At 46.8% G+C, this 10,125-nt stretch overlaps 1 long non-coding RNA gene across 2 annotated transcripts; it reads left to right on the top strand.

Annotated features, from left to right (window-relative positions):
- The first annotated feature begins 2,098 nt into the window (after positions 1-2,098).
- Positions 2,099-3,568, top strand: LOC135222197 (uncharacterized). 2 transcript variants are annotated; one of them, XR_010316201.1, is made up of 3 exons: positions 2,099-2,347; positions 2,535-2,662; positions 3,244-3,568. It is a non-coding gene; the product is annotated as an uncharacterized LOC135222197 (long non-coding RNA). The 2 variants fall into 2 exon arrangements; XR_010316200.1 differs by having other exon boundaries at positions 2,101-2,347; positions 2,546-2,662.
- The last annotated feature ends 6,557 nt before the right edge of the window (positions 3,569-10,125 follow it).

The following is a 10,125-nucleotide window of genomic DNA, read 5'->3' as shown; positions in this document are numbered from 1 at the left end:
AAACAGAAAAAAAAGAAAAGAATAAGTTGGTGCTTTCCTAAGTTCTGTCTAAATAACCTCAATGAAGTACTTTCCCGTCTTCTACGGACTTGTGTGACCTTTCAAATTGTTTATGTTCTTGTATTTCATCTAAGTATCGACCGCTAAAGGGATATGATTAAGAATTCGTTTTCAAGACAGACATAATGTCATACAAAGACAGCATCTTCCTTTTGGAATGTCAGTCTGTGTTATTAAGGTTATTTGCCTCAACGTATTCTGGAAAAATAATATATATATATATATATATATATATATATATATATATATATATATATATATATATGTGTGTGTGTGTGTGTGTGTGTGTGTGTGTGTATGATATGTATGTATGTATGTATGTAAGTAGCAATCATCGACACGCGCACGTGTGTGTGTATATATATATATATATATATATTTCTACGTTTATAGAACGCCTCGCCTTCCCAGCAGAGTTTTAGTGATATTAGTTATAAAAGAAGCAGCCATGCCTTCTCCTAAAGCAACTGATGGGAGAGAGAGCATGTCGTAGGGAGGTATTTCCGGTCTGACGGAAGCTTAGGGTAAGAGAGGCAAGTCACAAGAGTAGCTAGGCTTCGAGATGGATCTTAGGGACCTCTACAATAAGACCTCTTTTTCCTTCCCAATTTGCTGGTTGTTGTGATAACTTTCAGGCAATGCCCGAGGCGGTATTTGGAAGCCCCGTGATTCAAAAACAATCAGGATCTCTCTCAGTCCTCTGCAGTCTGTGACCCAGGACAGATGTCCAGCCGGCCAGCCTCCCAGACTTAAGCCTATCGGCTCGGCGTACTGGCGGGCACGAACCCCAGACCTGAACAAAGTCAGGCCGCATTCTTCCACAACGATACACTGAATATTGCATCCAGGTACGTATAAAAGTGTAAACTTCAACCCAGCACATTTTACTACCATACGACTCTTGCTAATTTCATTTTCAAGTCTCATTTTACCCCTTCTACATCAAAAGCCCTTTGTCCTCATCGGGCCACGTGCTTCCCTTTGTGACTTGTTAAAGACCAAGCCTTCAGTGCATACCTCAGTGAAACATTAGACTTTCCTTCCCCCAGTGTTAGAGAATTAATCAGCCTTAATCAAAGCAAGAAGTCATTTTTTCTTTTATCTTGTTTAATCTGGGATTCTTTTCCAGATTCCATGAGTCACGTGCCCAGTCTCTCTGCCCGCAAGTGTGCATTACCCAAGTTTATGAAACCAGCTTGAATTAATCCATTTGGAGCCAGCTATTATCCATTTGTGAGAGATATATAAGTCCCTTTCTCCAGGCCAGTAAGGGCCTTTTGTAAATAAATAGCTATAAAGTAACGAGCTGAGTTTTCTGGCGACCTATTCCTCTAGATTAATTGTCCATTATAAACCATTTTACGGTAAGTTAAAGCAATTTCCTCTTGAAATCCCTCAATTATTTCCGTTTACGTATATAGCCTCTCTCAAGGCCGGCTAATACGTAAAAAAAAAAATAAGATATATATATATATATACATACATACATACATACATATATATATATATATATATATATATATATATATATATATCTATATCTTGAAATATTGCATCCAGGTACGTATAAAAGTGTAAACTTTTATATCGTTAAAAAAAAAAAAAAAAAAAAAATCACGGAGGATCGACAACAGCAAAAAATATAGTGAACACAGTAATTCCTCATAAGGACCTTTACCGTAACAAAACATTGCCCATTTCACTATATAATCGCCAATGTACATTTGTAAATGGGGGGAAAAAGATAAAAAGACCTAATTCGGATTGAACTAAAAGTTTCCACTAAGACTGGTGCATCATAAGTTAACTAGTGTTAAAACCACAAGTGTTATTAGGACAGTTTCAACGTAAACACAGTTTCGTCTACGTATCCCCATTAAGGTATGAACAAGCGCACACCGCATATAACTTTGCATTATCATTCCGCGAGATTCGTAATGTACAGGAACGACTTTTTACGAAAATATCAAACTGGCATCTTCAGAAACCGAGGACTCTGTCGTCCTTGGCATGTTAGCTCTCCTCGCGGCTTTGTTTTCCTATACGGGCTGCTCTACGAGCAAGAGCCCGTGCTAGCACAAGGCCAGCTTAATCTTAAACAACAACTTTGTTTTCCTTGTGTCGTGTGACTCGTGTCCTCACTCCTCAGTCCTCACTCCTCACTCCTCGTCTTCAGCCAGCTGTTTCAGGACTCAGTCGTCATGTCAGAGTTGATAACATATTTCGTTCAGTGTTTCGGTGATCTGTCGTTTACGGCGTGATCTCATTCACTCCATTCGACAAGTTGGTAAATATATCTCTTATTTTACGTTCGTCACTAATGCTAATGTTAGCTTCATTTTTTTTTTATATATTTGATGTGGTTGATACAGTATTTACACGTATGTTAGTTGATTGAATATAACGTTAAGTACTTTTACTCAATCTGTAATTACGTTGTTTCGAAAGAATGTCTTATATATTTTAATTTATAGAATTTTCGCAGGTGCGGCTGATTACAGAACTGGATCCCCGTTATGTTGTACATCCGTCCACTTCGTGTATATTGGGTTCTTGCGCTCTGGCCGACTTTAGGTTAAGTATGTTTTCCTCGCGTCTGAAGGTGAGCTGAATTTTCCATTATATTCTTTTCAAAATGTTCTAGGGAAAACCTTTTTTGCAAGCTAATCCTTCCCCAACAGGGGCGGGGCCCCTGCTGGAGGAGGATGACCTCTCTGACGTGCAGTGGACTTTGTCCGCTGCACGCCAGAGGTGGGGCTTGCAAAAAAGTAAACCATTAAAGTGTTGTACATCCAAGTTTCGAGTTTTAATAGTTTTAAATAATTTTGATACTAGAAGCTAATTCCTAAAATTAAATTAGGTTGATTTAAATCCAGTTTAATAATTACAATTCTCAAAATGCAACCAAATATTCGTAGATAAATTTAAGCACTATATTTTAAGACAGACCGTATGTATTTCTTACTGATTTATTTGATTATTAATTCGAAGTTAAAAGCTTGTTTGCGTTTCCTCTTTTTCTACAACTTTATAAAACTGGTTTTTTTCACATTTTTAATTATAAAAACCTCTTGGTTTGCATTTACAGTACAGATGGCTAGGTGCTCTCGAAATAGTTGAGCATTAAGATCATGAATCATAAGTCATTCCATCACAGCTCTTTAACTCCTAATCTTTGGACAGGTCGCCTGGATGGAGTAGACGAGAGCTTTCTGAGGTTTCGCCGTCCCCGCAAAGACTTCGCAGTTAAGAGTAATACGAAGAGCATACTGCATGTAGGAGGAAGTACTCTTAGGGTAGACAAGATTTCTCCCGGATTCCGCATAATGAGTTTATTTTGCGTTGCAAAATAAAGACCCCTTACGAATCACGGTGCCTGTTTTAATTGCGTGCTATGAAGCAACGCTTACTGTTATCTGAATATGTGCTTGGGATGAGGACTGAAAATGGTACCTAGTCTATCCAAGCTTCTGTTGTAGTTTGTCAAAAATGCCCCATTTCCATTTTACTTTGTAGTTTCAATTACCCTAGCACCTACTTTCGCCATCAAAGGTGTAGTGGCTTCGAACATTTTTCCACAAAGCTCTTCACTGGCAATAAGTAAATGGCTGCAAATAAGTTTTTTTTTACTGCTTACAAAAATAAATTTACCTCTCAATAGAATAAACAATTGAAGTTGGTTGAGAAGAAACACTGGTTAAGTTATTTCAGAAGTAGAATAAGAAAATTACTCTTTCATAACTAATATATTTGTTCAACTATGAGTTTAACACTTTTTCTCTTCATGGATGGGCAGCATGAGAGTGTGTGAAGCGTGCTATGATGTAAAAAGCGAAAAGTTTTATGGAAGGGTAATGCCCGTAGGGATGGAAGACAATGCTACGAACGTTAGGCAAGAGTAGGGACGTCCATACACCAAGTAACTGTTGAACGGGTGTCTTGAAATGGTTCTACATCCGGTTTCTTGTCATCAACGTTCTATTGTTATGAAATTGCATGTTTTTAATCCTGGCTTGATTATACATAAATACTCTCAAAAGTTTCAGCTGAAGCAGATGTTAAAATATTTCTCTTGTTCCGATACGTAATACAAACCATCGGTCCTTTAACAATAGGAAGTAGCTAGCGGCAGCTGGAACGGTCGTAAGCTTCGAACAAGGGGAGAACGGTAGTTAACTGCTTGTCCGACAGTCGCGCGCCGCGCGACTGGGAGGTAAACAAACCACTTTTGCTTTCGGCCGCGGTGTGAAGGAACTGTTTTGGGGTGTTCGTCATCGCTCTCTGCCCGCTTCATCGTCGTATGCTTGGTTTATATTGTGTTTTCTACTAATGGTTTGTTTGACTTGAAAATGAAACTGTAAGTACACTGTTTTCATTTTCATTACTTAATTATGAACCAACATGGAGCTATCGCCGTAGATGCGGCGATTTCCTCTCTGTTCATGAATTGAACCCTTGAATTATGTCTCGGTGCCGAGGGCGGGCGCTCTCGCGCCGAGTCATGTATTTTGGGCGAAAGTGTGTAATTGAAAAATGTAAGTACTCTTTTCATTATATTTTTGCCCTGTGCGTTCGTTACCGAGAGTGTGATTGCGCTCAGCACGAGCCTTTTATTTTGTATATAGAATGCAATGAAGTGGATTCGCAATTGCAATATTCTTTCATTTTCATTTATTTATTTGCATGAAATTTTAATTTGGATCAATTTTTCGTTCTTAACCCGGAATTGATCCTTACGATTATTTTATGTGAAAGTGAAAATCGCAAGTGCAGTATTCTGTTTTTTCATTTTCATATATATTTATGATAGCATCATATTATTTGGATCAAGTTTCCGTTCTTACCCGGGAATTGATCTTTTCCCCTTTGGAATTGATCTCCCCCCCCCCCCCCTTTTAAAGTTCTATGAAGTGAATCGCAAGGGCAGTATTCTGTTTCATTTTCATATTACTTTTCACTGCTGTGCGGGGGTGGGGGAAGCGAAGGTCTGCCAGGAAGTCGTCGGAAAGCTCTCCCGCGACTCCCTTGGTATCCGATTCTTCGTCTTCCTTCCTGCCCCCCGCTCAGCTTCTTCGTTGTATTTTGTATTTGGGGTCTTCCTTGCGTTCGGGGTGGGGCATGTCTTCCCCCCGTGCGTGAGGGAACCCCTCTTACTAATCTATCTATCTGTTACCGCAGGTGCTACATCCGTGGGAGACGACCTTGGACAGGTATGGACCACCGCGCGGCAGGGCGTGCCTAGCATCCACGGGCTGCTGCAGCGTCTAGCGAGGTCTGGGGCGTCTCCACTACTACCACGGCCGCTTATGCTGCCCCCCCCCCCTCCTGGTCTACACTCCCCATGCTGTGTCGGTGACGCCGTCTGCCGCTACTAGGGCCGCCGCCGTACCGAGGGCGAGTTGCCGCCGCCGCCTGTTTCTTCGTGTTGCCTGCCCCAGACTTGAGCTGTTCCAGCAGCTCGCCCCTGGACCGGCCGACAGTACCAGGTTCCGCTGGCTGCCGATGATTCTACGAGGCGATCGCTGGGCCTGCCGTACCTGCCGCTGATGTGATTCCGCTGTTGGCTTGGCTGTCCCTTCTGGGTCTACCGCTGCCGCTGTTCCTGCCGCTCCTGAGCTGGTTGCTGTTCCTGTCGCTCCTGGTTCCTGAGCCTGTCCATGATGGTCCTGCCCACGGTGTGTCTTCCCCAGTCTCAGGTCCTTCCGGACAGGTGCAGTCGGGCCGTGTTGCTTCGGCAATAGCCCCGGCTCCGGCCTGGATGGAGGACCTGACGACTGTCCTGCGTGAGCTGACGAGGAGAGAAGAGGAAGCTGTCATCTTCGTCTTCATCGTCTGCTGCTGCTCTTCCCCTTCGACTTCAAGGCCCATAAGCCGAAGAAGAAGAAGGCTGCCTTCCCCCCTAAGAAGTCTCCTTCGGGAACTTCTAAGGGCCCGTCCCACCCCGGTGGGACGGGGGGTCCTTCTGCTGGTCCTCCTGCTCCTTTGAGAGCGGGGCCCGTCTCCCCTTCCGTAAGGAAGAGATAGACGGGGACCAGAGGAGTATCGGTTAGCTCTGGTACTTCCTCGCCTGGTGCTAGCGGCGATGCCGCTACGTCAGGTTCCGGCTCGGTCTCTCGTTCGCGAGAGATCCCGAGTGTACGTTCTCCCTCGGAAGACCGTGCAGCCAAGTTTCGGCGCCAGAGTTCGCTCGGCGCCAAGACGCGGCACGGAGCAGAAGGCTGGTGAGAGACGCTCAGGTGACTCTTGCCAGGCCAGCGGCCGCGTCTTGTAGCGACCAGCTGGTAACCCGGGTTTTCCCCCCTAAGAAGGCTCCTTCGGGATCTTCTAAGGGCCCGTCTCGCTCCGGCGATTTGGGGAGCTCTTCTGCTGGTCCTCCTGCTCCCTCGGGAACAGGGCCCGTCTTTTCTTCTACCAAGGAGAAGAAGACGGGGACCAGAGGAGTACCAGCTTCGGCTGGCACTTCCTCGCCTGGTTCTAGCGGTTCTGCCGCTAACCATGGATCCGCCTCGGCTTCTCGTTAGCGAGAAGTACGAGTGGACGGTCTCCGCGGGAGACCGTCCAGCCAAAGTCTTGACACCCGAGCTCGCTCGCCGTCAAGACCGAAGCGCGGAGCAGAAGACTGGCGAGTGTCGTGCAGACGACTCTCGCCAGGCCAGTGGACGCTCTCGCAGCGACCAGCTGGCTGCTCGGGTTGACGTGACGGTCGCTGACCAGCCACGGGTTGAGGCGAGGAAGGGGTCCCCGCGGCCGTCGGTACCAGCCACGGCTGGTACCAGCGGCTCGACGCGCCGAGAGGACGCTCGCCGGTCTCACCGCGACAGCGAGCCTAGCAGGTCACCTGACGCCGCTCCCATCGGGACCGGGCGGAGACGGTAACCAGCAACAGCTCGCCTGACGCTAGAGATCAGCGTCGACGTTCTTAGCCGAGCCTCTCGCCCCAGGCGAGCGGCAAGGCTAGGCCTGCTGCTCGATCGCCACCGCGGATTGACGATCAGCAGCAGCCCTCCAAGCACGCTGGTCCTGCCAGCGAGCTAGGAGGGAGCGTCAGGTCTGCCTCTCCTGTACCTTCAACCTCCTCGGGCTACACCGGGAGGAGCGAGGTACCTATGAGTGATCGCGAGAGGTGCACCGCTCGCGATCCCGCTATGACGCCGTATGGACCAGGCACGGTTCTAGGACCGACCAGGACATACGCGCAAGTAGCTGGAGGCGACCGTCAGGGGTCTGCCGCTGTTCCTCCTTCTGAAGGAGGAGTATCTCGGGATCCGTTCTTGTTGGAGGGACTGGACGGTCCTACTCCGCAAGACGCGGTTATTCCCGAGATACAGAGGTTTGCAGAAGTCATTAAGCTGATTCGTCAGCATAATGACCTTGCGGAAGGATTGCCGCTCCCACCAGCAGAGCCCACGTCTCTGCTCGAGTCGTTTTGGGGCCCGAGAGGGAAAAACCCAAACCGACGGTGGGTCTGCCGCGATCGGAGCTTGCCGATTCTGTCTCGAACCAGAGTCTCTCGTCTCCGGACAAGAAGGCTCTCTCAGTTCTGGCCGGTCAATCAAGCTACTTCCACCTCCTCTACTGCGACAGCGGCGTTTCTACGTGTCTTCGGACACCGTATTTAAATACTCCTTCGGTCCTCCTGAGAGGTTTCGACCTCGACGAGGACTGGAATGAGTCGGAGGACGGTATCGGCTCTCTCCTGTCAGGTGTCGATCAGCCCCACCCACCCAGACGACGTTCACAGTGGCGTGGCAGACCCTTACCTACAGTGAGAGTTCGTAACCCTCCGCGGGAAAACGTTTTCTCCTGACGATACGTTTTCCCAGACTCTGAGAAGGCCATCGCCGCAAGGCGATGGCTGCTCCTACTCTTCTCCAACTGCTAGTTCCACTGGGAGGTGAGCGAGTATCCAATTTCTCCCCATTTCCCTCTCTCCTTACGGCTACGAGGGAAAGGGGAGGGATCCTACGGAGATTTCTCTGTAGGATCCCACGTTCGGGACTGCGCTACCGGGGGGCCGGGGGGACCTTCGGGTCCTACCCGACGTAAGGCCACCCCGGTCGTTGAGGAGGGAATCCTGCCCCATTCTCGATTTCTACGGGAATCGAGAGGACCACCAGCGATATCGTTTGACGAATTCGGTGGGGGTTTCGCAGACTGCTTAGAATTCTACGGAATTTCTAGCGCATTCAGTGTTCGAGTTTTTTACGATCTCCAAACACTTGGGCGAGACCACGGTCCAAAGTGAGCGAGACGAGAATCCCCGATATGTTACACGATAATCGGGAACCTCGCCTATGCTCGAATTCCTGGAATTTCTAGCATTGGGAAGAAGACTGCTGCTGAAAGAAACTATCTCACAGTAGGCGACCAACCTGGAATAGAGAAGATCGGACGGGAATATCCAGTTTGGCTTGAACTATCGTCTTAGTATTCTGTTCACCATTGAAGCTTTCCTTCGAGGAAGACTTCTCCTTCACTCTCTTTGATAGAGATCGAAGGTGGTCGATCTCCAATCCTTATTTTGTTTTCTTGAAGGAAAGAAATTAGGATGGGAGATCGTTGTTTTCCAAGAATCCTACAAATATACTACGTATATTAACCTCGCGACATGATTCTACTAAGCAGTTGAATTGTCCGAGGGGTAGGCGCATATCCTAGTTAATCTACGGATTGCGACTTATAAGACAAGTATTCTAATTGAACTGCAACTCGGGGTTGCCTGCAACCTCCCAGGAGTTTTCAGTTTCAATTTTATATACTTACGGTTTTGTCACGACAACACCATTTCAACTTTTATATTTACCGAAATTCGTTTCGCCTAAATATAATTGCTCGAGCATATCTTTTATGCTCGGTAGTTCTAGCCGAACACATTCCTTCGTGGAATAATAGATTACCTGGCAACTCAGGATGACGAGTCAGCGAGAGCTCAGGCTCAACTACTGCGTATTGAACTGCCTGATAGCAGCTCAGTATCAGCTGGGCCTCCGAGATGCACGGTCATGTATGTCTCTCTCTCCCCTGCTTTGATTGACTACCGAGCCGTATCTCTGCCCAACAATCATGGACTTAGGTCTCTGATTAACGGGGATTCTCGCAATAATGAAGGACCATCTACTGCTGTGACGCTAGATTCCATCGCCTTCGACATTGCGAGAATTTTCAACAGAGATATCTCTTGGACTCTTTCATCTTTCTGTTTACCGCACGGTAACAGAAGTCTGTACAAGTCTCCCGCTGCATCGCACTGCGATAATGCGAATGATTTTGCAGACATCTGAGTTTGTCTTCAAAATATCTCGTATTCGTAGGTGTACAATTGTTCATTGTTCAACCCGAATTACAAGATGTGTCAGAAGACATCGCCTACTCTCCGACCTGACAGCTCTACTTCCAAATGTTCAGCCCATGAGAAGCAGTTCTTCAGGCGGCTTTCCCCTGTGTTTTCATTACTGAAGAACGCCCCGCTTTCATTGCAACTACGACTTCTCACCGGACAGCAATGAAACAGCGGTTAGCGTTTTCAGTCATTTGTAAGCACAGGTTATGAATCTTGAGAATCCTTCTCTCGATTCATCTGTGAAGACGTAGGTTGCATTCAATATCTACCTTCGTCTTCAACGGTACATAGTGTTGTTTTTCCTTAGCTGAGATTCAACAACCATGAGATGTTTTTTACCTTCAGGGACCTTGGTCTCTAGAAGGCAATTGACTTTCGCCTGTTGGGCACATGCCTTAAGAGAATCATCACCTCGCTGTCCGGCATTGGTGACAAACAAATACATTATTTGTTTGGTCTCTCGGCATAACCCTTTAAAGGCGAAGGTCACCGTGACTTACTCGGTATGCTTTGACAACTTGCCTCCTACCGAACGCAGTCAGTCGGCAGCTGTCAGAAGCGCCCGAGTCAGTTACGAACTATGCTGTTGACTTAGTTCGGTTGTTACAGAGCAATCATTACTTCGTTTTAATAGCTTGTCACAGTACCTATACCATCGACACCCACCATGGAGTGTCGGTGTCCTATCCACTACCGAGAACTTCGCTGCATGGGGATAGGAGGAT

The sequence above is a fragment of the Macrobrachium nipponense genome, chromosome 3 (genome assembly GCF_015104395.2).
Source record: "Macrobrachium nipponense isolate FS-2020 chromosome 3, ASM1510439v2, whole genome shotgun sequence".
NCBI classification, from domain to species: domain Eukaryota; kingdom Metazoa; phylum Arthropoda; class Malacostraca; order Decapoda; family Palaemonidae; genus Macrobrachium; species Macrobrachium nipponense.
This window is presented reverse-complemented; position numbering and strand designations above follow the sequence as displayed.